This window comes from Podarcis erhardii, assembly GCF_964252035.2.
Source record: "Podarcis erhardii genome assembly, chromosome: 9".
NCBI classification, from domain to species: Eukaryota; Metazoa; Chordata; class Lepidosauria; order Squamata; family Lacertidae; genus Podarcis; species Podarcis erhardii.
The window spans coordinates 35,167,355-35,190,962 of NC_138512.1; the positions used below are offsets into that span (position 1 = coordinate 35,167,355).

The 23,608-nt window shown below is 42.6% G+C and overlaps 2 protein-coding genes across 4 annotated transcripts in view; one reads left to right on the plus strand and one right to left on the minus strand.

Moving 5' to 3' along the window:
* Positions 1-23,608, plus strand: part of CBR4 (carbonyl reductase 4) — a 239,934-nt gene that overhangs the window by 155,272 nt on the left and 61,054 nt on the right. The gene's annotated exons all lie outside the window — the stretch shown is intronic.
* Positions 1-23,608, minus strand: part of PALLD (palladin, cytoskeletal associated protein) — a 218,710-nt gene that overhangs the window by 136,425 nt on the left and 58,677 nt on the right. The window contains exon 1 of one of the 3 annotated variants that reach the window (XM_081875222.1): positions 21,141-21,387. The exons of the other annotated variants lie outside the window; for them this stretch is intronic. The gene's annotated coding sequence lies outside the window, so the exon portion shown is untranslated. Of the gene's footprint in view, positions 1-21,140; positions 21,388-23,608 lie in introns of those variants that run through there. 3 annotated transcript variants of the gene reach the window in all.

A 23,608-nucleotide genomic window follows, 5' to 3' on the forward strand; every position in this document is an offset into this window, starting at 1 on the left:
GGATAATGAAAGGAGGACGTGTTGGTTGGGGGTTACAGTCTATTGCCCCCACCTTTGGGCGCTCATTCCACATGATTAGAATGACTGAAAATGGCAAATGCATTGCAGTCCCGTGGTATCCATTGTTGTTTATTAAAAGTACCTTATTAGTTACGCATTTCAAGTTACATCAGCCAAAGGGTGCTTTTTTATATGCTAAAGCTGTCCTTCGCCCAGCTCTGGTCCACAAACATCAAAGAAAATTGCCCACCAACACATTGTCATATGTTTTTCGTGAATACTGATGGCATGAAATCATCCTACCATCAGGCCAATTCGGATCAGGTTGGCCATGTGCAAGTTCCCAAACAGGAACTTCTGCAAATAGAATGCCATATGACATGTTTGCCTTTCTTCGTATGAGGTTAACCAAACATAACATGTGCCTCAGCAAAAAATAACACTGTGAAATAATGTTTATTTTTATTCAAGATGGGTTCCACAATAGGGACGCTGCCTTCTCTAATCAATGCACAATAGGCTTATGCATGCAAAGTGACTCCCACTTATGCTAATGAAAAACTATGTACACAATTCCCCCTTGCAGGAGAAAGAATAAACCCTACATCCCTTAAGGCTAGGAAATGTTGATGATGGAACTAAAACACTGTACCATTCCTTTCTTGTAATTAAAATCCAACCAGCTCCTATTGTGCCCAGAGAGAATATATCACTTCTGCATGGAACTAATAAACTTCCTTTGTTTACTCAGTAGCCTCATTTGGCCTTGTTTTACAAATAGGTTCTGGAAACAAATGTATCCTGTGAGTTCAGCTGCCAGTATTTTTTGTGATCTGTCCGCTTCCCTGCGCTGCAGTGGAGATTCAAACCACAATTTGTAAACCGCCAAGAGCTTGGATTTTTATGAGATCTTCCCTGCCGAGCTTTTATTTTGATTAGACAGAAAACATAGAGAGATGCTGCACTACATTTTACGCTATGTTATATGGGTTCATTTAGATAAATACATATGACTTAAATGGGCTATGGATTAGGTGAGAGACCCTGTTATTGAAGTGACTACTTGCAGGCTACAATGGTTGGAATTTTAAGTAAACCACTCTGGTCTGGGCAATCTCTTGTCCAGAATGAGCAAAGACAAAGGAGAAACTTATTAGACACATGCTAATCGCTTGCAGTGACACAGTTTCCAAGGAGAGCTTCATCACATTGCAGCAGCTAAGCAATCACTGTTAGCCTTTGATATATTAGAAAGATAACCCAAGGAGTTACAAATTCAGAAGTTGTAATCCAAAGAGTCTTTTATAGTTCTTATTTCCCAACCATTGCAGAGGCTAGTTCTTTATTCTACATTAGATCTTGTTGGGAAGAGAAAAACAATGAACAATTGGTTATGACAAAAGGCAATCATTATGCTGCTAGCTGCAGATCTGGCTCTTCGAGATGATTAATGAAGGTGAGGGGTTCACACCCTTCAATGCAGCTCCTTTCAGTTTGAAGAAAGGGTGCTGGCTGCCATCCAGTCCACAATTACACGTGTTTCTATTGCACTGGCATGCACACATAATTCTGGGCTGGGCTGCAACTTTCATTTGTGGCATTGCAAGATCCCTCCAGAACCAGAATGGTGTACAGCAGCCTTTTTTCTGCTAGAGAAAGCTTATGCTCTGTGCCAGCACTGCAGGATCATCTGCAATGTGTCAGGATACCACTGCAAGCTGAAGCCCTTTCATTTCTTGCCTTGTCAAATACAATCATCCCACACTAAATCAGTGTGTTTCTGGACACACCTCATCTGTCATCCGTCAAGCCAGAAGTTGATGAAGACAGAATGTAAGGAACAAGAGGCAGAGAATATGCAGGTTGCACTAAGCCAAATTGTGGAATGAATGTACAAACTCAGATTGTGAGAGCAGATTCTGGGTGCTTGGTTCCTCCCTGGTCCTTCTCCTGCTGCACTGAGCCAAGCCTGCTTTTGAATGTTATTCAAACTTGGGTTCATGGTTTAATTCTGCTGTACAAACCACGAGCTGAAAACCGCAGAACAAACCTTGGTTACGGCATGCAATTATTCTGGAGAGAGGTAAAACCACTAGCTCAGGTTTGAACGACACACAAAGTCAAACCAGGACTTAGCTCTGCACAGAGCAGAATGACCGGGGAAGAAGAAAGCAGCTGCATTCTCTTCTCCAGGAGCCCAGAAATTTGAGTTAAGCCATTGTTTGGCTTAGTATGACATGCAAACCAGACCATTGAGTCTCATCTTCTGCACCAAATAATAGACAGGAAATTTCCTTGTGTACCTAGAAGCATTTGGTGGAAGCATTACATGAAACGCCTCCCCCCCATCCAACACACAGCCAAGTCACCCCAGAGTGAGTTCTCTCCCTTAGTAGTCTAGGGTAGCCCAATTTTCTGTATTAGCCTGCCAAATGGCAAATCCAATTTCTTCATCCATCAAGTGCAGACATGTGATTGAGACCAATCACATTCATCAAATGATATGTGAATGATCAAGTGACAGCAGTTTCACACAACCAAGAAAAATGAATGTGTTCGGGATGGGTGGGTGAGGTTTGGTTGTTGGAAACGTGGCCTCTCTCTGCATTTCACTCCTTTTTCCCCCAAACTACACAAGAAAGCAGTTGTTGCTTGTTCAGTATACAGGACTCAGGCAGGATGATGCAATTTTCATCCCCATTGTTCCCTCCCTACTCATCACCTTCCCGCTGTTAACCAGATGACTGAATAATCTGGTGAGTGGAGGAGGGTGTGGCACTCCCACACCCTCAGCTGATGTGCACACATCAGCTAAGGAGGAGGCTGTGTGTCCTCCATGTGCTTGAGGCAGGATGGCAATACCCACTCCTGACCCTCAGAAGGTTGGCCATGCATGGATGTGTCCCCTGGGGCAAAAAAAAAAAAAAGTTAGCCCCCCTGGCTGAAAGCATGTTCTAGTAATGCACCATAATCACAGTGTACAAGCTAACAAAAGTCTACATATCTCTCTTCCTATCATTCTCTCTCCTACCCCACTCCCTCCCTCCCAGGGCCTTCATTGCCTGCAGAAGGTCAAACGTTCGACACTTGAAAACACCCCTTGGTAGAGCTAAAATACATACAGCAAGCCATTTGAGTGAATAGATTCAAACATGCAGCCACTTTCATTGTGCCAAGATGTTTCTTGGTGGGGTCATGAAACTTGCCAAAGTTATGTGGGAAACAACCGTAACCATATGGAGCAGTCCCTGCCTCCCCACTGATTTCAAGCAGCCATCATGCAATCATTTGTTTATCTTAATTGGTTAAGTTGAACCACCACAGAGACCAGGGATATATAGGTAGAACCTCCCCCCTCCCCCAGTTAAGATTCCATATACTAAAATTATTTCAATGGCCTAATCCTATGCAGCATAAGGTGTCTCTCAACCCACTGAAATCCAGAAGTCTAGACATACTGAAATCAACATAGGATTGCAGCCTCGGCATCTTAGTTTTAGTTTGGATTGTTAGAACGAGAGTAACGGTACCCATTTAGCAACTGGAGCCGATTGCAGCCCAATTATACAAATTTGTCTTTTTCTTCCCCACTTCTGTGCTTGCACTAACCTCCAACAGCAATCCAGCCATAGGAAGGAATATATGAAAAATGCAACCATGATGACACATCTGGGATTCAAAAAGTAAAGGAAACAGCAATAAAGCTGAGCAGCCACTGGCTGGCTAAAAAACTAGGGCCTTAAGAAAAACAGTTCACGGTTTCCTCTAATGCATAATCCTGCTGCAACCTGTGTTTGGTAAAGGTCACCGAGGAATAATGAAGGCTTTCTTTCCACACCCATTTAAAAGATAATTTAAAGTGACAGTTGTACTGAAACCAAGAGACATAGACGAAGGAGAGAATTATACTTCTGACCGTAACAAGATGTGAACAGAGGTAAGTGGTAAATTAAAAGGCAATTTTATCCTTAATGCTTACTATCATTAAGGTGTTTTTTTTATAAAAAAGTTGCTGCTGCTTTCCTGTACAGTTTCAGTTTTTCTAACACTCTGTTCAAGCAATTCCCTTTATGCTTCTCCTTTAATTGGGAAGGTATTTGCATAATTATACCTCTTATGTTGGCTTCACAAGTATCCCACACAGTTCTCCAGCCTCTCTCACTCCTTAACATTTTTTTAAAAAAAACAAAGGGTATGAAATCTCCACTGAGATTTGTTCCTCCTTTCGCTTTTCATATGCAATGACTAGGTATGTGACCTGTAAGATGTATTCCATTTCTACTTCAATTTTTTTAGCAGGGTTATTCAGAGTCAAAGAACATGTTGCTTCTGGAAAAGTGGAATGAGAAAGGTTAAACTTTGGGGCAAAGGAAACACCACATATCTGACCACTAAAATCTCTTCAAACCACAAAAAAAATTGAATGCAAAGTGTAATTTGTCACCAACTTGTTGGGTATTTCAGTCATTTGCAGTGTTTAAAGTTCCATTAAAACAGCAGTTCTGTCTATTTCTCCTTCAGCAAAATCCTCCAGTGATTCCTTAATTTTTGTCTAGTTGAATGATACACCCCCGCCAAAAAAGGGTGGACCTTGTCCCTTCCAATTCTCCTTTGACTGTGGCTTATCTACTACAATCTAACATTTATACTGTAGAAAATTTTTTCCTCTTGGGATTTTTTGGGGGCTGTGCCAAGGTTTTTACCACACATAAGCCGTAAGTGTCAATGTAAACGAAGATGAACTTTGCACCTAGATGCATTTTTAAGGATAACCCAACCTTGTTGAATTTCTTTTTTAAAAAGAAGATTAAATCATGTGTCTATGGCTCATATTTATTTTCAACTCTGTGAAACTAAAAGGGGGGGGGGGAGTCTTGTGCACGGTCAGCAGCAGAAACTCCAATAAAACATATCCCCTTTCCTTCTTGATGCTTCTACAAAACCCCAGAGATAATGACATATACATTCTTTTGGCATCTGCACTTGGAAATCTTTCAGACATGTACCAAGATCTGAAAAGCAAGGGCTACACATGTAGGCGCACTAGCTACTTCCAACACGCACGAACACAGCAGTATTTTTCAGAGCCGTGGTGGTTAAGACGAGGGCCTGAAGCTGTGATGGGGCCTATACTGTGCATGTTTAATTTCTGACATCTCTGGGTAGAGCTGGAAAAGAATCCTCTCTGAAGGCCTTGAGAGATGCTACAAGTCAGTGTAGGCCACATAAAATGAAGCGAGTAATGATCTCACTCCATACAAGGCAGCTTCCTACGTAGAGCAACATAAATACAGATTACAGTTTATTAGGGGCATAGACCAGCTGTTTCAAAATGGCTAAGAATACAATATTTATAACAAGAAGATACAGTGGAACCTTGGTTCTTGAATAACTTAGTTGCGAACAAATCGGCTCCCGAATGTCGAAAACCCGGAAGTGTTCCAGTTTTCGAATGTTTTTCGGAAGCCAAATGTCCAAAGCTGCTTCTGTGGCTTCCGCTTGAGTGAAGGAAGCTCCTGCAGCCAATCGGAAGCCGTGCCTTGGTTTTCGAACGGTTTTGGGAGTCGGAACAGACTTCTGGAATGGATTAAGTCTTCAGGCAGTTTAAGTTCAAGAACCAAGGTTCCACTGTGCAATAGTTATAAGAACTAGCTCCTTTTTTTCAGGAGGGTCAAAAATATTTTGTCATGAGCTAAAAAGCTAAGAAGGGGGCAGCATCTCTGTAGAAGTTCTTGGTTTTATGCTGAGCAGAGTAAATGAGAGCATGGTCAAGCAAGCATTGAGTCAGTATTAAGCCTTAGGTCAAATAAGTTAAGAGTGGGAATGGGCTTGCCCACACATACCTAGAAGCAGTATTCAAGTAGCAACACAGGCGATGAGAACTTGGAAAGAAATACAATATTTTTAATTTATAGGTGTTGTCTGGTTGCCTGTAAAATGGGAATCCTTTGTCTTATCCCTTGGAAATTTGGAACTTCTCATGCCTCAGGGGATTAGAGTGCCTCAAAAGCCCATGTACTTTGGATGAAAATTACCAAGAGTTACAGGTGCAAACTGCAGGGCGGGTCTCCCACTGAAATCAACAGGGACGAGGACAAGGGGATTCTGACCAAACACAACAAATGCAATTTAAACTAATGAAAAAAATAAACTGAATGGAAAAACAAAACAGATTTTTGGCAAAACCTCTCAAAAGGAAGGAGTATGCACATTGTAACTCCTCACCCTGACTGCACTGCCTCATAGGCACATTTCTAGAGAGAAAAGCCTGAAAATGAAACAGGGAAATTGCTTGTGTGGATGCTGATCACCACCAGGAGGTTTAGATAACATGATCTTAAGACTGCGATCCTTGGGATTAAGTCCCATTTAAGTAAATAAGTCTAACCTCTGAGTAGAAGCATATAGGACTGCACTGTAAATAATGGAGTTTTAACAGCCAGTTTGTAGAACAGGAGGAAGCTTCTTTGAGTAATAAAAGAAGTCTGATCTTCTTTGCTGGCTCAAAAAGTGCCTAGTTGCATGATGCTGAAGAAATCCAATTCTCTGCTTAGGGACTTGGACGTCACAGACTGACTAGAAAAAGAATTTATTTTCAGTCATCAGCAGACACCCTGTTTATTAACTCTCCACTACAGATTGTAATTTCAAAGGTGCTCAGAAGTATAGGTTTTGAAATTTATTACAATTAATTCACATCGTTGTTATATACTGTATAGGCAAGGAGCCCTGTTGAAGTTGCCATGTGATGTTTTTACTGCTGTTTACAAGTTTGGATGCATGAGATGGAGACTTCCCTGTTCAAAACATCCTAGTCAATCAGGGCTGGGAAGATAAGAAGCCTCCTCCCAGCCCTATGATTTAATTAACAACTGAAGAGGTAGCTACACAAGCCACAGGAGGTGCACAAGTATTTAGGCCCTATGATGATCCCGTGAGAAACTATTCATATTTACTCACAGCTACAAGAAACTGTTGCATGTAAATGCAAGTAGAGCAAGCAGAGCTAAGTAGAGTAGTATTTATGTATATAATCTCCAGACACCTTGTTACTTTTTGACTAAAAGTTTTTGTACAACATGCTCCTTGTGCGTGGAATGTCTTCTGCTGAAGACAAAGTGTAGTGGACTTATCCACATTCTTCAAGTGGTTTCAATAATTTCACTTGTGGAGATGTCAGGCATCTCCCTCCTATCTGCTCCTGTTCCCCTTTCCCTCCCTGCAAAAGGGGGGCAGGGAATTCACTTGCTGTTTGCTTTTGGAAAAAAGGAAGATGGGAATGTAAGATATGACAAGTGGATCTGCTACTTGATTTCCCCCAGCTGCATTAACATTCTCACTTTGTGTTATGTACTAAGCTTGGATCCCAGAACAATAGGCAGGTAGGATCCTAGAATGCAACAACTGATTGGCTTGCAGGAAAAGACCAATCAGGCTCCAGGAGGAAGTTAATCAGCCTATTAGGCTGGTAGGATCCTAGAATGCAACAACTGATTGGCCTGCAGGAGAAGACCAATCAGGCTCCAGGAGGGAAGCAGAATCAGCCAATCAGACGGGACTCGTTGTGTAAATAATGTATATAAAGGCCTGAGGTTTGGGGGGAAATTCAATCACTGTTTTACAAGCTGCAAAACGGAGCATGAAATCACTGTAGGACTCCGAGTATATTTCAATCTGCCTTAGAAACACACTTGGCTATATAATTCAGCAGTTGTTCAGCCTATTAGGTGCAGTGTTTCTAAGTACCACGAGTATGGAAACCCAAGTCAATCTTGTTCTAGGTTAAGAAACTGAACTCACATCTACAGTAGAACCTCTACTTACGACCGCCTCTACTTGGACCCGATCCAAGTCGCAACCACAGCAAACCCAGAAGTAAATACCGGGTTTGCTGCAATTTGCGCATGCACAGAAGCGGCTGCCGCCATCTCCACATGCGTACAATGGTGCTTCTATCAGTGACCCATTTTGTCTAAAGGACGGGCCACCAGAACGGGTTATGGTGGTAAGTAGAGGTTCCACTGTAATTAGAACTTGTGCAATCTTCTTATAAAGTGGCCATCTTGTGCGAGCAAATCCCACAGAGTAACTATACACTGTGTGGAGAAATCCTTTATTTTGCCTGCCCTGAATACTCAGCTTCCTTGAATGGGCCCAGATTCAAGTACGAGAAAGGAAGAAAAGCCTCTCTATTTCCATTGTCTCAACAAAACTCACTTCATATGCCTCTAGCACATCCACGCTCTACACTCATCTTTCTGAACTGAAAAAGCTCCAAACCTTAACCATGTCAGCCTGCTAGTGCCATTAGGCTCAGAAAAGACTGAGGTTTTATATCACATTCCTTCTGGGTATTGTGCTGCCCTTTACGAAAAAAAAGCCTTGCAATGTAAGCTTTCCTATTATATTTCTCTCTCGAGAAAGCAAGACTAGGCAGCTTGTTTTCACGCTGACAGTTTGTGGAGAGCTTAAACAGAACCCAAAATCTGTATCGGAGTTCTGTACTTTTGACTGCAGGCCACCCTCCTTTCCACTATTAGGCTCGGCAGAATTAGATTTGATCCTTAATGTATAGAATTACTAATGTTGTTAGCCATAAAGATATTTAGCTCTTTCCTTTTTTCCCCTCTTTTTTTTTTTGGCTCCCCAGCACAGCGAAGCGAACAAAGGTTTGGATGTATGGCAAACAACTTCTCATATTGCTTGATCAGGCAGTAAATTACTGCCAGCTATATTGGGGTTGGGGGTCTACTAATGTAGTGCAGTACAGGCTACTCCTGTTAATGTTAAAAGGAAATCACGCACATAAGTCTCCCATATATATTTGGGAGGAAAGAAAAACACCATAGTAGCCATATTTCCCACTGGAGTGCAGGGAAAAGATGTCTGTTGATAAATAAGTACAGGTGGCCAGTTACTGCCAATATACACCCCCCAAAAAACAACAACACCCCTCTCCTGAGAAGGCATATTGAAAATTGGAATTATAGTAAAGTAGGGGATCTGCTAAAGCCACGAATGTTGGAATACACAATGAATATGGCCTGCATAAGCTTTTCCTGTTCCAAATGATATTTAAAGCTGCTGGATGAGCATTTTTGCTTTAGATTAGCCTTGGAAAGCACACATGCATTGTTAGTGTTACGCACCACTGTTTTATTCTTCAATCACAAAAGAATTCCTTTCCCTCTGCAACATCGACTTGATCTTAAAATCTCCCAAGGTGATTTAAAAATAAATAAATGAAGAGGCATATAGGGATATATAAATGTGTGTGTGTGTGTGTGTGTGTGTGTGTGTGTGTGTGTTGTGAACGGCATAAGATGGGGGTGATAGTGCAATCACAGAGCAATGAAATCCATGCACACCCATTATGCATTGGATTGTTTAATACCATTGTGGAGGGAGCATCAGCAGAAATATGATGGAGGGAATGAAATGCAAAATGTACAGACTTCAATTTCTAAGGTTGCTCCTAGGGATCAAATGTACTCTACGGCACCTCAACATTGACACCCTCTAGCAGTATAGACAAGCCCAGCTGAGACATATGGAACTGGCATTTAGAAACTAGCATTCATTTCCAAGTACTTTGTTTCATGTGTTTGCCATTATTTATGCCTGTATGTCCCTAGAGGCAGAAAAATTGAATGGAGAGCTCCAATTTACTCACACATATTAGAAAACACACATTTGGCTTTCCAAGCAGTGTTTAATTTGGATTCTGCTTATTATGGCTTCTTTCCAGCTTGCTTATTTAATATATCCCAAATAAAATGCAACATCTTTTTGTTATTGCTTCAATTTAGTCCAACAAGGTTGTTGTTTTTTTAAAGAGATGCGACTAAAGTTATTTTGGGTACACTTGATTCCCCTCATTGACCTGGAAGAAATAAAGTTCTCTTATTTCCTTTCTATTCCCTTCCTTTTCAGTATTCTCTATGGTTACTTTGGGTGAACTCCAGAGCTATTAAAAAAAACGGGGGGGGGGGGGGGGACACAACAACTGGAAGTTTTAGCCATGGACTGCAATAGGATATGGACTGCCTTCACTATTTGTTAGCATAAAGCATGCTATAAAGTAAGAAGAGCTTAAGGGACTAATTTGGTTCTGGGGGCATTCTTTGAAAAGTGTCTAGAGAGAGACTAAATAAGGAAAGACTAGGCAAATAAATTATGAAAGCCAATGGTGATATCACTTTTCTAGAAGCCAATGTTTTGTATTATTTCATGCACAGTCCATTACCTAATTCATTCTTCTCCGCTTTTATTAGTTTTTAAAACCTAGAAATCTCTGTAAGCCACATACAACATTCTAGCAACCTATTTACTATTCTTGTTTTATTCATGTCTGTACCACAAACCCATATAAAAGCACATTTCTGCTGCGAACAAGATCTCAATTAGAACCAAAACATAATAAATTCAAAGCAAAATTAATTAAAGAAACAGAAGTACAGAAAAGGGCACCTAACAAGGTTGTAAAAACAGGAAACTGTATTTGTCAAAAGGCTCGCTGGAACAACCAAGACTTAAGTTGGCACCTAAAACTCATTACCGATGGTGAAAGCTTGATATCATTACGCAGAGAGTTCTATGACCCCAGTGCCATCACACCAGATGCACAATTTCGTGTTGATGACAGTCGGACATTGCCAAGCACTATCAGATGTGCCCGAGTGGCAGATTGTAAAGACTGCACAGGAATATCAGGAATATAGTGTCTTTCTTGATTTTGTTTTAGAAAGTACATTGACCCCAAGTTGTTTACGGCTTCGTGATGAGCTGCAAATGATAAAAATAATCACCACCACCAGTGCTTCAAGACATCATCATGAGTGAGAGAACTTCAAAATTCTTTGGATGTTATGGTATGCTTTAAAGGAGCATCCTGAAGGTCTTAGCAGATCAAAAATATTTTATATTGTAGAAGTGCCTTGAACAGTGATAGGGAACCTTTGGCCTTCTGGAGGGTGTTGAACTACAACTTCCATCAGCCCCTGCCAGCATGGTCAATGTTCTGAGATAAGGGTGCCAGGTGCACTGGGTTACCATAGCAACCCCAGCAAAGTCCAGTGTATGACTTGCCGAGTCCTTCACTTATTCAGGAATATGCCTACATGCAAAGACACATAGTCTCTAGGGCATTGCTTTCATTATGCCTGCAATCTTGTCCATATCTTGGTTGTGTCCTGACCTGTTTGCTGTCAGGGTCTGAATCTGAGACTCAGGGGAAGAGGCTGTGGGTTTTACACAACAGTGTTAGCTATCATGGTGGTAGTGTTAGAAGATCTGTGCATATATATCTTTACAGAAGAACTGTATGCTGTATAGTAGATAGCAGTGTTTAGCTTTGTCTTGTGTCTGGAGACAACGAACCCTTTGAACTATGTGGCAGAAGAACTTTTCCCTTAACCAGAAACTCTGGAAGATGATGTTCTGATGGGTGCAGGAAATCACTGAAGATTCTGCTGGAGTTCCACACACTCTGCTGATAATCACACTGGCTGAGGTTTGGTGAACTACCAAATGACTTCCACAAGTCACCAACATGCAGCAGTAGTATTGTCTCCATATTGGACAGTAAGTACAAATCTTAATAGATACCCTTCATAAGTTAAGTAGTATTATTACATAGTGGAAAAAAGAAATTTACAAAGTATAGCTGTAGATTTTTATCATTTAAAATAGAATGTTTGTAGCAGGTCTATATTAGTGGTAACTAATACATGGTATGGGGGCCTCATACAGCCCATTAAGACCTCACTTTTGGCCCACTAGCTGCAAACTTCATGTACTCAAATTGCCACAGCAATCCATTTGGCAGGAGTCCAAGTCTCCTAACCTGCCCCAAAGGAGCCGAGGATCTTTTTCGAGACTGATCTGTGGCTTCCAATGCAGCTATTTCCAGTGCCCCCAAAATAGGCTTTGCCAAATTGCATGCTTCTCTTAGGAGTACTACAGTTAAACAAGGTGTAGAAATTAGACTTTATTACTATTGGATAAATCTCTCTCACACACAGAGATGCTCACCCTGGTTTGAAAAACAAACACGAAGAAATTAATCAAAATTGGGGCAAAAAGTTCAAGTGAACCATGATTAATGTACATATTTCGAAAGTCACACAGGGTTGTAAGGAATGGAAAATGTGACACAACTGAATACCAAGTTAGGTTAAAATTTTCCATCTGGATGCTCAATAGCATTTTATAAGTAATGACTCCCACAGTTTTGTGGTGGCCATTATAATGGCAGGCTAGGGTGGTGGTTATCATCTAGAAGAAAGATAAGATGGATGTCTTGCATCATCTATTCTACAATCAACATATTATAGAAGAGTTCTCGGGTAATATGTGGCGACAGGATTATAATGATCCTGCCAAATTTAATTTTGTTTTGTCTGGGCAGTTACTTCACTCTTCCACAGCACAGCTAAAAAGAATGACAAACTAAATACATTCACATACACAGTGGATAGATAGTGGTATTGAAGTTTGCCTTCTGTCTCTTAGGGCTATCAGGCTTGCCAAAACCAGTTTCTGGACAGATGACGGTAGACTGTCAGCATAATTTCCAATGCAATTTGGAGACTCACCAACAAAAAAGACCCAAGTCTACATGTGAATACAAACGTATGTTTGGGGCTCAGAGAATGCTCACAGCACCACAAGCTCTTGTTAATAACAAACTATGAGATGAGTGTTCATTACTATTAGGTGAGTGAACCAGACTAGTGTACTTTCTCTCTTACTACTACCCTCTGCCTGCCTGCCTGCTCAAATTTCCTCTTCCACACCTGACTAGGGAAAGTCAACAAAAGCACCCATGTGTCTTGAGATGATAGCTGCGGTGGGAAGCTTTTGAGGGCTGCTTGTTGGATATACATCCAGAAAGTGAAGGGCACCATGAAGGCTAGACAAGTTGGTTCTTGTACCAGTCAATCCTGAAGACTATTTGCGAATAATAATTCCCTGTAAAACACAGGTTGCCCCTTGGCATTGGTCTGTCTCTTGTAGTGAGGTACTCCATTACTGCATAATGCAGAGATAGGGAACCTTGACCCTCCAGTTGTTAAGAGACTCCTAATTTCCATCAGCCTCAGCTGGTATGGTCAGCGGCCAAGGATGATAGTGCTGGAGTTCAGAAACATATTGAAGATCACAGGTTCCCCATCCCAGATGTAATGAAAGGGGAAGAGGTCTATGCACTGACTAATCATTGTCATCTGGGAAAATGTACACTCCAGAACCAGAGGGGGATGGTGCTTCAAGCTTCAAATAACTTTGTAAAAGGGTCATTTAAAGGGTTCTGGCAGGGAATAGATGGTCACATTACACTAAGGAGATCTCCTGCCCTTTTGGGTGTTCTCAGCCTCACTACATTGCAACTGCTGGTAGAGGATGGCTGCTTCCTACGTTAACTGGAGTGGCATGGGAAGCCAGAAGTCAGATGGGAAGGGCAACAACATAGCTATTTATTTAGTCCAGTATTTGTAGAACACTTTTCATCAAGAAAAAAGGATAGCAAAGTTGCTTCCGAAAGCCCAGTAAAAATAAAACAAAAGTTAAATGTGAAACAATTGAAATAAAAACAATAAACCACCTGATAACACCAAAACACCTACAGAATCAGACAACTTTAATGTTTTAAATTCAGAGGTCAGAGAAGCTAATCAGATATACCATAAGCATGAATGATAAAAAATAATAATTAGGTGGTAAGAGAAGCTCATCAAAGACATAGCTGTCCCATGCCACTAGTGAAAGAGTTCCATAACCAGGGCACCACCACCAAGAAGGCCTTCTCTTCCATTATCACACCCTGAGCAACATTCACCAGGGTGGGGGTAACAAGCAGGGCCTTTTCCCCTTATCTCAAGGCCCAGGGATGTTGGTCTTCTCAAGTATGTGCTCTCAGATATCTACATCCCAAGTCATTCAGGGCTTTATCAATCAATATAAATTGGGCCCAGTAACAGATAGACAGTCAGATCCACAAAAAACAGGCATTATGAGACTATGTATTGACAACAGTGCTGTTCCAGCTCCTGGGAGAGTCAGCACAGCATGGAAATAGATCATAGGAGCTAAATCATAGGGGCTAAGGTCATGTCACCCCCCCCAATAAAATATTTGAGGGGGCAATGTTGATGGGCATTGCCATTCAAATGGTGTGTGTGCTGGGGCGCCGACTTATAAAAAATATTGGGGGGGCGGGGGCCCATACCGACTTATAAAAAATATTGGGGGGGCCCAAGACCTCCAAACCGCTGCTGCTGGGGGAACGAAAGGGGCGAGCCCCGGGCTGCCCCGACCTTAAGTGAACCTGTGAGGGCCTGCCCTTTGCGGCAGCCAATTGGCTGCCGCCGTGGGCGGTGAATATTAATGAGCTAGGGGGAATCCCCGCGAGATTGTTGATGGGTCGAGAGCCCGCAACCCCACCCCCTCTCTAGATCGGGAGTGGCTTTGTTTTAACTCATTACTGAATGTATTTTAAAAGGTAACTATCGTCAAACAAGGAAAATAAAAAATACCAACATAATTTTGTGACTTTACAAAGCATAATATAACTAATAATTTTCTTAAATTATTGGGGGGGGCAGAGCCCCCCCAAACGAATTTTTGAGGGGGCTCAGGCCCCCTCAGGCCCCATGGAGTCGGCGCCTATGTGTGTGTGACACATCATGTGATTCATTATGTGGGCTTACCTGCCCCCCCCAATATTTTATTCAAGTTGGCATCCCTGGCTATTGTCAACTTTCCCCAAGTATCTTTAAGTTTCCTACACTGACTGGCAGTTTATGGAACGTAACCACACTTTAAGCACCACCCCCATTTTGAAGTGAATGTTTCAGTGCTTAATAGATGTGGCAATAGAGATCTTTGAATGCTCCTCATATAAGAAGTGCCTTGCCGAGTGCCAGTCACAAAACAGCTGCCATTTTGTGGCGTAACGCTAAATTGGCCACACCACACTGATTACACAAATGAACTACATCTCTCTCACCCATGCACACACTTCTACATATACATCTCCCCACTTTGCTCTGCCCAAATATTTCTAATCACACACATAGCACATTTCTCAGCACCCCAACACATCCAGAAAAACTTCACCACAAGCAAAGGAACTGTTGCCATTTCCAGAACCACCACCACCATTCCCAGAAGCTTGTTGGCAATCCCTGACACATACAATGCATGTAATGAACCTCTGGAAGTGTAACATGTAATTTGCTCCAAGGCTTATTTTATTACCTTTTTCCTACACCCTTATTACATTTTATTGCCTACACCTCTTTCCTAACCCATTCTGCTGAATGTGCAGATCTGGTCAAAGTTGTATGGCGGTTTATGCAGCAAGATTTGGACTATGCCGTTTATGCCTATTGTCTAACGTGTCAGCCTTCCAAACATGCGTAGAATTCATTTCTCATGTGGGGCATGGAATGTGTGGGTCTACCATGAAGAATTGGCAGTGTGCCCATCGTACAAAATATCCTCCAATTGGAAAATCTTTTATACGTTGTTGATGTTGTTGCTAATTTGTATACTGCCCTTCGTCGGAAGACCACAGGAAATCTTACAACATGAAACACAAATGTAAACCCATAACAAAAATGTCTTGACAATACTATGATTGAAACAGTTATATAAATACAATTATAACAAAACAATAAAAAACAGATACTCATAACAGCGAGGGCATAGAAAGTAAGGAATAAAATCAGCAGCATGGTATCAAAAAATATAAAATAGTGCACAATTACAGAATCTTCTCTCTATCCCAAAGTAACTCTTAATCCTGGTACTTACAGACAATGACTGACCTTCTCAGCCATCACCTGTCAATATTCCTTTCCTCTCCCAGTCTTTCACCCTGGGAGATCTTCATCTCCCTGCACCTCACTCAAGGTACTGCCACCATCTATCTGCCACTTTCATGTGGGTGCAGTTCTTGGTCCCCAATGGCATCCGAAAAAGATGAACAGCAAAGCGGTGATTTCCCCTTCAGGATATTGGCCTATCACTGGGCAGCCCATTGCCTACAGCATACCTGGCATCTCTCCCCACCCTGAGAAATACCCTGAGGGTGGGTTGAGTCCAGTTTGCCTGTTTCTATGCAGCAGCAGCCAAGTAACAATTCCACATGTACCAAATTGCTCCCTTTCCTTAATATGCTGATTGTCAGCTGTCGTCCCCATCAGAATCCATGGAGACTTCTATAACAGAACCTCAAGGGTGGGGTTTGCTGATGAAAGTACAGGTGTTCCTTGTAGAAGGGGAATCACAGGGCCCACAGGGATTGCTTGGCTGATTGCCACAATCAAGAACCCTTCAGCTTGTGCCTCTAGGCTGTGGTTGCCAGCTAAGTACCTGAGGGGTGGGAGGAGCAAACACAAGGTTAAGATACAGGCTGAAGTCTTCCAGGTGTTTCCTTCCCATTCCAGTCCTGCCCTCAACCAAGCAGCCTCAGGTGGTGGCTCCCAGCTAAATAGCTGAGGGTGGGAAAACTTTACCCAAGCCTTCTGACATGATTCAACTCTCTCTCTCCAAGCAATAAAAGAAAGAAAGAACAGTTCAAACAACCTAGCCAAACATTTGTGTTAAAAAAAAATATATTGATTGCAGACATGTGGTCTCAATAAGGCAGAAAATTAACACAAAAAATAGTATTTTGTTAAAATGTATATTGCACATTCCCTTTACAAAATCCTATTTAACCAGCTCTGAATTGCTCTGACCACAAAAGTCATTGGTGGCTAACTTTTTCAAGCGCTAGAATATGCTGGAGCAGGCAGATTTGCGCTGGAATTGACTTTTGGGACATTTCCCACTTCCCCAGGGTAAAAAGTCAGAGCGGAATCCAAAGCCTTGAAGGCAGAAAGTGACATCATGGTTCAGTCGGCCTGGGAGGAAACCATCTGAACTGCTATAGTGTCGCTGCAAGGGACCACAAACCACAGCTGCTGGATAATACCAGACAGAACAGTGTGGGATTTTTAAAAAAAACAAATCAAACTGTAAAGCATATAGATATACCACCACAATCAGCTGGAAGATACATTGGTTAATTACAGCATTCTAAGATGGCCTTGTATTCCTAAACCCAACTATATTTGGAGCAGCCAATCAGTACAGACTAGAGCAGGCATCCCCAACCTTCAGCCCTCCAGATGTTTTGGACTACAATTCCCACCATCCCTGACCACTGGTCCTGTTAGCTAGGGATCATGGGAGTTGTAGGTCAAAACATCTGGAGCGCCGCAGGTTGGGGGTGCCTGGACTAGAGCGTTGACCTTGCTATATTTACTGCTAACACATTGTTGTGCGCTTCCATAAAAATGTAACCAACACATCAATATGTAAAACTCCTTAAGTAATTTTACCCTAGTGATCCTGCCAATGTTTTTCTTCTTTAATGGTACCAAGCTACCTACGTCCCCTTAAAAACAGAAGGAGCTTGTCATTCCTACGCCAATTAACCCGCAGTACTATCTCACAGTCCTTGTTGTGACTTTCAGTATTCAACAGGGCACAGGTATCATTTAGAGATGTGGAGGTAAAAAAAAGAAAGAAAAGCTCAGAAATAATGTCATCCCTCCCACCCAATTTGTCTGCTTCCCCTCCTGGACTCTCATAGCATTGCCTCCATAAGTTTGCAAGCTCTCTTCACATTTGTCAGCCAGCATTGTGCAGTGATGTCATTTCCAAGTGGGCCAAGTATGCTGAATAGGTCAGCAGGCGTAGCATTCAGTCCATGGTTTGTATGGTCAAGGAAATTGGCTGAACCTTGCAAACAAGGTGCAGACATATGCATTACTCTCTGAATTACGAGAGTACACTTGCCAATTTGTAGGTAGATTGCCAGCATTTCTTAAGAGAAGCCCCAATATTAACCACACCTAAAAGTTTAATAGAGAGAGATTCAATTCTCTACTCATTAATTTAAGCAAAGCATTCAGGCAATTAATAATTAAGTACTGCAATTGTAAACCCCTGAACAAGCGCATAGCATCTGCTCCCAGAGCAAGAGCAAAATTTGTATTATTAGCCATGTGAGAGTTCCCATTTAGTGTCAAATGACATGTTTAGAACAGTGCACCGTGCAAGCAAAAACAAAGTTAAGGTGAAAGACTACAGCCATCCCCTAAACAGCAGGTTATTTCTACCCTTTAGAATCTAGTTTCTATACCTTAATTGTTTGACTTGCTCCAACTAATGATAAGATTGAACTATTCCACAGCAGTTCAAACAATTAAGATGTAGAAGTTTTAGGACGGACTTTGTCTTCATAAACTGCATGCACTCAGCACAGAGAAGATGTGTTGAGTGGGGTGGTCTTGTATTTCATCTGAGGCTCTGTAGATTTATTAGGTGGTGGTGGGGAATCCCAGGTCAGAATCAGTGACCCAGGCTTCGCTCTTTTCCCCACATACTTTTCCTGCGGCTTGCATTTTTGGAGCTGTCTGCTGCTCTATATTTACCTTGGTGCTTTTTGTGCATTCCTGATTTCCATTTGTCATGCACTGTGGTGGTCAGCAATCCGCAGGGGGTGGATTTATAGGGGACCTTACGCAGGGCCATTTGTTGCGACTTTCTAGTCCTTTCCAGCTCTATGAAAATCCAGTTCTTGAAACGTGAACTGATTTACAATACAAACCTATGTTTATTTACAAGTAATCAGTGCATTAAAACAGAGCTAACTCCTTAGTGAGTGGTTTTCAGGATTGCAGCCTTGCCCCCCCCCAAAGTAAGCAGCATATTTCTCATGCCAGAATTGATATTGCACCTCTGGAAATGGAGGAATTTAAAACATTGCCAGACATAATACAGTACCATCTGAAAAGCACAAACTCAGAAAGGACCATTCCAATTTTAGCTCTGAAGAGGAATCTTTGGTAGTTCCAGTCTCCAGTTCCAACAGAGTGAATTCTATCTTATAAATAGACTAAACAACCGCATGCAAGGGAGATGGTTTCCCTCAATGCAGTGACGACATTTGCTGGGTTAAGGGGGGGAAAGCCACTGAAAAGAGAATGAAACTTTAAGCTCCATCCACATTAAATGAGAACTCAAAATCCCCATTAGTAAGCAGCTGATTAGATTAACAGAACACTTGTTCCCTGTGTGCCCCTGCAGAGATCAACAGAAGACGCCAGAATTGTTATTCAGACTTAGATAGGACTACTGAGGAGGAAAGAAGCGAAACAAGCTTTACTCTGACCATTTCCATTCACACTCAATCATGACCTTAACAACACTTGCAGAACAGTTATCAGTTCACAACAGTTTTAAACTTTTTTATGCTTCTCTGTTTGCCTAAGCAGACTAGATTACCATTTTTGTCAAGGGAATTTGGCTGGATTTTGTGGCCAGCACAAACAGCAAGTAGCATTATGACTTTACTGCACATCAGTAATATTAAGACACAGCACTTCCTAAGGTACACGCCTTAGGTGTGTATCTGAAGAAGTGTGCATGCACACGAAAGCTCATACCAAGAACTGACTTAGTTGGTCTTTAAGGTGCTACTGGAAGGAATTTGTTTTGTTTTGACTATGGCAGACCAACACGGCTACCTATCTGTAACTAACACTTCCTAAGGAAGATTCTTATTTCATAGATCCAGCCTAGCTGTCAAAGCAGGACAGCAGAGTTAGTATAGTGAAATATTGCTAAGACAACATCCAATTTTCATTTAGAGTCATGAGAGGTTTCTATGATTGTTGCTAAACTTCAACTTAACACAGGAGTCTCTCTGTGTGTTTCCGCACAAAGAAATGCAAACCGAAAGCAATCATTTAATTAACTTGCAGGCCACTGTGGGAACAACAGTTCTTATCAGAGATATATTCCCATTCTCCATCCCACCCCCATACACACATCTATTTTAACTAAGTTGTACTATACAAAAGCAACCAGAGGAGTCATGATCTGGGCAGAGAAACCCATCTCTTTAATTTCAAAGGAAAGTTAGGCGGGCATTGAACTTTCTCCCCATGAAATTCAACGGGCCTTTGAAGTATTTCAATCTGGCCTGATTGTGCCCAGCTCTCTTAGCTACTGGTGAAAACATAGGATTTTTTTTAAAAAAAGAAAACTGATGAGGGCAGCGAGTAGCACAAAAGCCTGAATAAGCATTTTTCACTGAACCCTGTGGTTCACTCAAAACAACGCATGCTCAGATATTTTGGTACCTTTATTGGTTTTTTTTTAGCTTTGTGTAAATCATACTGAGAAGCTGAGAGCGAGGGGGTGCTGGAGAGAAGACAGTGCGGAATGAATGAACAGGCTGCTCTAAAGAATGGCTTATTTGTGACTTTCATTGAGCAGAGTCCTGCAAGGGGAAGTGGGTGGGATGGTGTACATGAACTACTATTGACTTCTGTTACTTGTATCGGACAGAATAATACCCGCAGCTCAGGTACTCATCGCTTGTCAGGGGTGGCTAACCGGAGGACATTCAGGTGCTAACCAGGCTAAAACTCCCACTGTCCCCACCCATTAAGCAATGCTGCCTGGATGCAGATAGGTGCTTTACAACCTCTGGAGAGCCAGAGGCATGCGCACACAAGCGGCTTAAAGAATTAAACAGTACAACTTCGACAGAGCTATCTTATTATTGCTAGCCAGGAAAGACCCTCCTCCCCCTTTACAAAAAAAGTAAGCTCACTACTCAGAGCCCAATAACAAAGCCCCTCCTTTTATTTTAGCAACAAGGCAAACGCTTCGGCATCTTTTTTAGCAAAAGCCCTGCATTCTTTTCAGGGGAGAAAAGGCAGAAACATAAACTTTCAGGTAAAGAAACAGTTCTGAGCACGACTAGGATCATTCACAAAAATAAGTCACATTTTGAGCAGTTCCCCTCGCCTCAATGCATCACGGCTGCTAATTCGCTATAACCACTGGGACTTACCGCAGTGTTAGGAAAAAGAGACCCAACCCATGCACACCCCCCCCAGCTATCTATTGATCTACCTACCTATCTACCTACCGCTCTTCATGCCTCCTTGTTCTCGGGTTATCAGCAGCTCGCCGGCTTCCGACCCGGCTGCTCTCAATTCAGCCCACTTTGCAGAATGGGCGAGAGAGGGAGAGGGAATTAATAGGCAGCGGACGGATTCGCCGCCACTTACCGGGAGGTGCCGCAGGAGCCGGCGACGGGAGAAGCGGCTCGCCGCCTGCGAGGAGTCCGGAGCGATTCCCAAGCAAGAACAAAGGCTGCTGGCAGCGAGCAAGGCGAGCTGAAGTCCTCTGGCGGGCGGCCAACTTGTTGCTCTTGTTCTTGCTCCCCCGGAGCTGCGCGTCTTGGTGCGCGCGCTCTCTCGCCGAGCCTGCAGCAGGAGCGCGCGGGGGGCTGGGCCGGGGGGGGGGAGGAGGAGGAGGAGGAATGCCGGGGATGTCCAAAAATAACACGGCGCACAAACCACCCGGGCTCTCCGTCTCCGGGCTGCTCTGGCGCACCTGTGGCGGGGCCACGCTTTATCTGGGCCGCCCCGGGGCTTTCTTCGTCATCCCGCAGGGGGCGGGATGCCCACGGGTGCTTGCGCGCGCCAGGGAGTGGGTCGGGGGGAGGAAAGCGCGCAAAGCTTTCCCCTCTCCACCCGGGACTATCAGTTTGTACAAAATAAATTTGGAACTCCCTCGCTCTGCGAATCTTCCCAGGCGACTCAGGCAGAAGGGAGTGTTTAGCGCCAATTAACAGTTAATTATTCAACACAATGTGGCTTTTATCCGACCAGCCGGTCTGCCTGCCACGCCCCTCATCCGCCCCAGCACAACAGCTATTGAGCGTTTCCCTTTGTCACCTGGCAGCAATAAGTCCCCAATTGCTTCCTTTCCCATCACTTGGGATTCCGGGCTGTTGTCGGCGACGACGTCACAGGCTGCTTTCCAAAGGGGCGCCTTGGCACCAACGATAATAATATCACCAACCCTTTGCAGTTCCAGCGAACTGGGTGAGGTCTATGTTTGGTAAAAGGCAGACGATGCAATTTCTGGCATTCGACTGGTTGGGGGGAACGTGTATTTTGTACCCGCGATCAACACCTCGTTCAGTTGTCAGTGATGGCCTCTACCAATCCAAGCTCACTTTCTGAAAGTAGGCCATTTTCTTACCTTTTTATATAAAAATCAGAGTGGGCACAGTGTTTTAATATTAAATAAATATTTAAAAGGTGGCTAACAAGGCTAACAAGGCAAGTTAGTGCAATATTATCATCACCCCCCTGTTAAGCCAACTTCAAAGCATAGCAAAGTTTGCAAGCTAAACTTTTTAAAGAAGTACTGCTATAATTGTCGAAAAGCATACACTGAAGGAAAAAAGGGGAAACAAAAATATTACTAATATAAGTGGCATTTGAACAATAATGCAAAGAAATAGACCCTGCACATAAATTAATATCATCAAAAATGTCTTAAACTAATACATAATACCCAAAAGCCTGTATGCTGCTTTCATTCTCATGACACAGTATCTCCTTCCTGCCCAGTGAACTTTTCATACTCCAGAAAGCTATTGATAGTTGCTACTGTGAGAGCGGATTTATACTCCCAATACGAAGCACAAGTACGATAGCTCTGGATATGTACTTACCACATCAAAAGTTTTGGAATATGTAGCTCTTCCCACCACACATATAAGCACATGTTCCAACCATCTGTTTTCAATAGCTTACATTCAGCACAATCTGATGCATATTTACTCAGTAGTAAGCCCCACTGAGTTCAATGGGGCTTACTCCCAGGTGAACATCAATACGACTGCAGCCTGCCTTTAAGCAACATCCCGGTACCCAAAAAATACCTATATATTTTGTCCCATGTTAGATCAAAACAACAGCTACATTTCATATTTTCAAAGGAAGAATAGCCACTGCTCTTGGGCTGTGCCCAATCCTGTTTTTACTTAGAACTAAGTCCAAATATGTTCAGTGAGGCATGCTTCGAAAAACTAAACATACCTAGAAGGGAGCAAGTCCCAAAGTTGCAGAGCGACTTAATTCTGAGTTTAAAAAAACCATAGGTTTGCATTATTAGTCAGCCCCTCTATTCCAGTTTAAGACTATTAAAATCTGGAACGGGGCCCAGCAACATTTTCTCTCCCCACTACTCTTTAGACAACCAATCAACAGAGGAGCTCTGGTGAACCCAGAAGCTTGCTCACTGCTTAGTAACTTTTAATTTAACCCTAACAAAGGTATTAGGCTTCTGTTGTTGCTTTGTATCGGTAAAAAGCAGACAAGAGTTGCTTTTCAGGAGTCTTACACCAGCACTTTGAACATGTGGGAAGAGTACCACATGTATAAGGACTGGTGTCAGGAGCTGGCATTGTTGGGAACCTGACCACTTCTTCTCAGAGGGGCCCACTGCTGAGCTCTGGAGCTTTCTAACCCTGCTGTTTCTCCTCCTTGCTGCTGTTTAATGTTCACTTTCCTATTCTGAGCATGAAAGCTATGGCAGAAATTTGCCCAAATCCTGGGGTGCACTTTGCCATTCTCTCAGAGAGAACATACTCACCCAAAATAAGCTAAGTGGAAAAAAGAGGTCCATAAAGTTAGAAGGGACGTGGGTGGTGCTGTGGGTTAAACCACAGAGCCTAGGA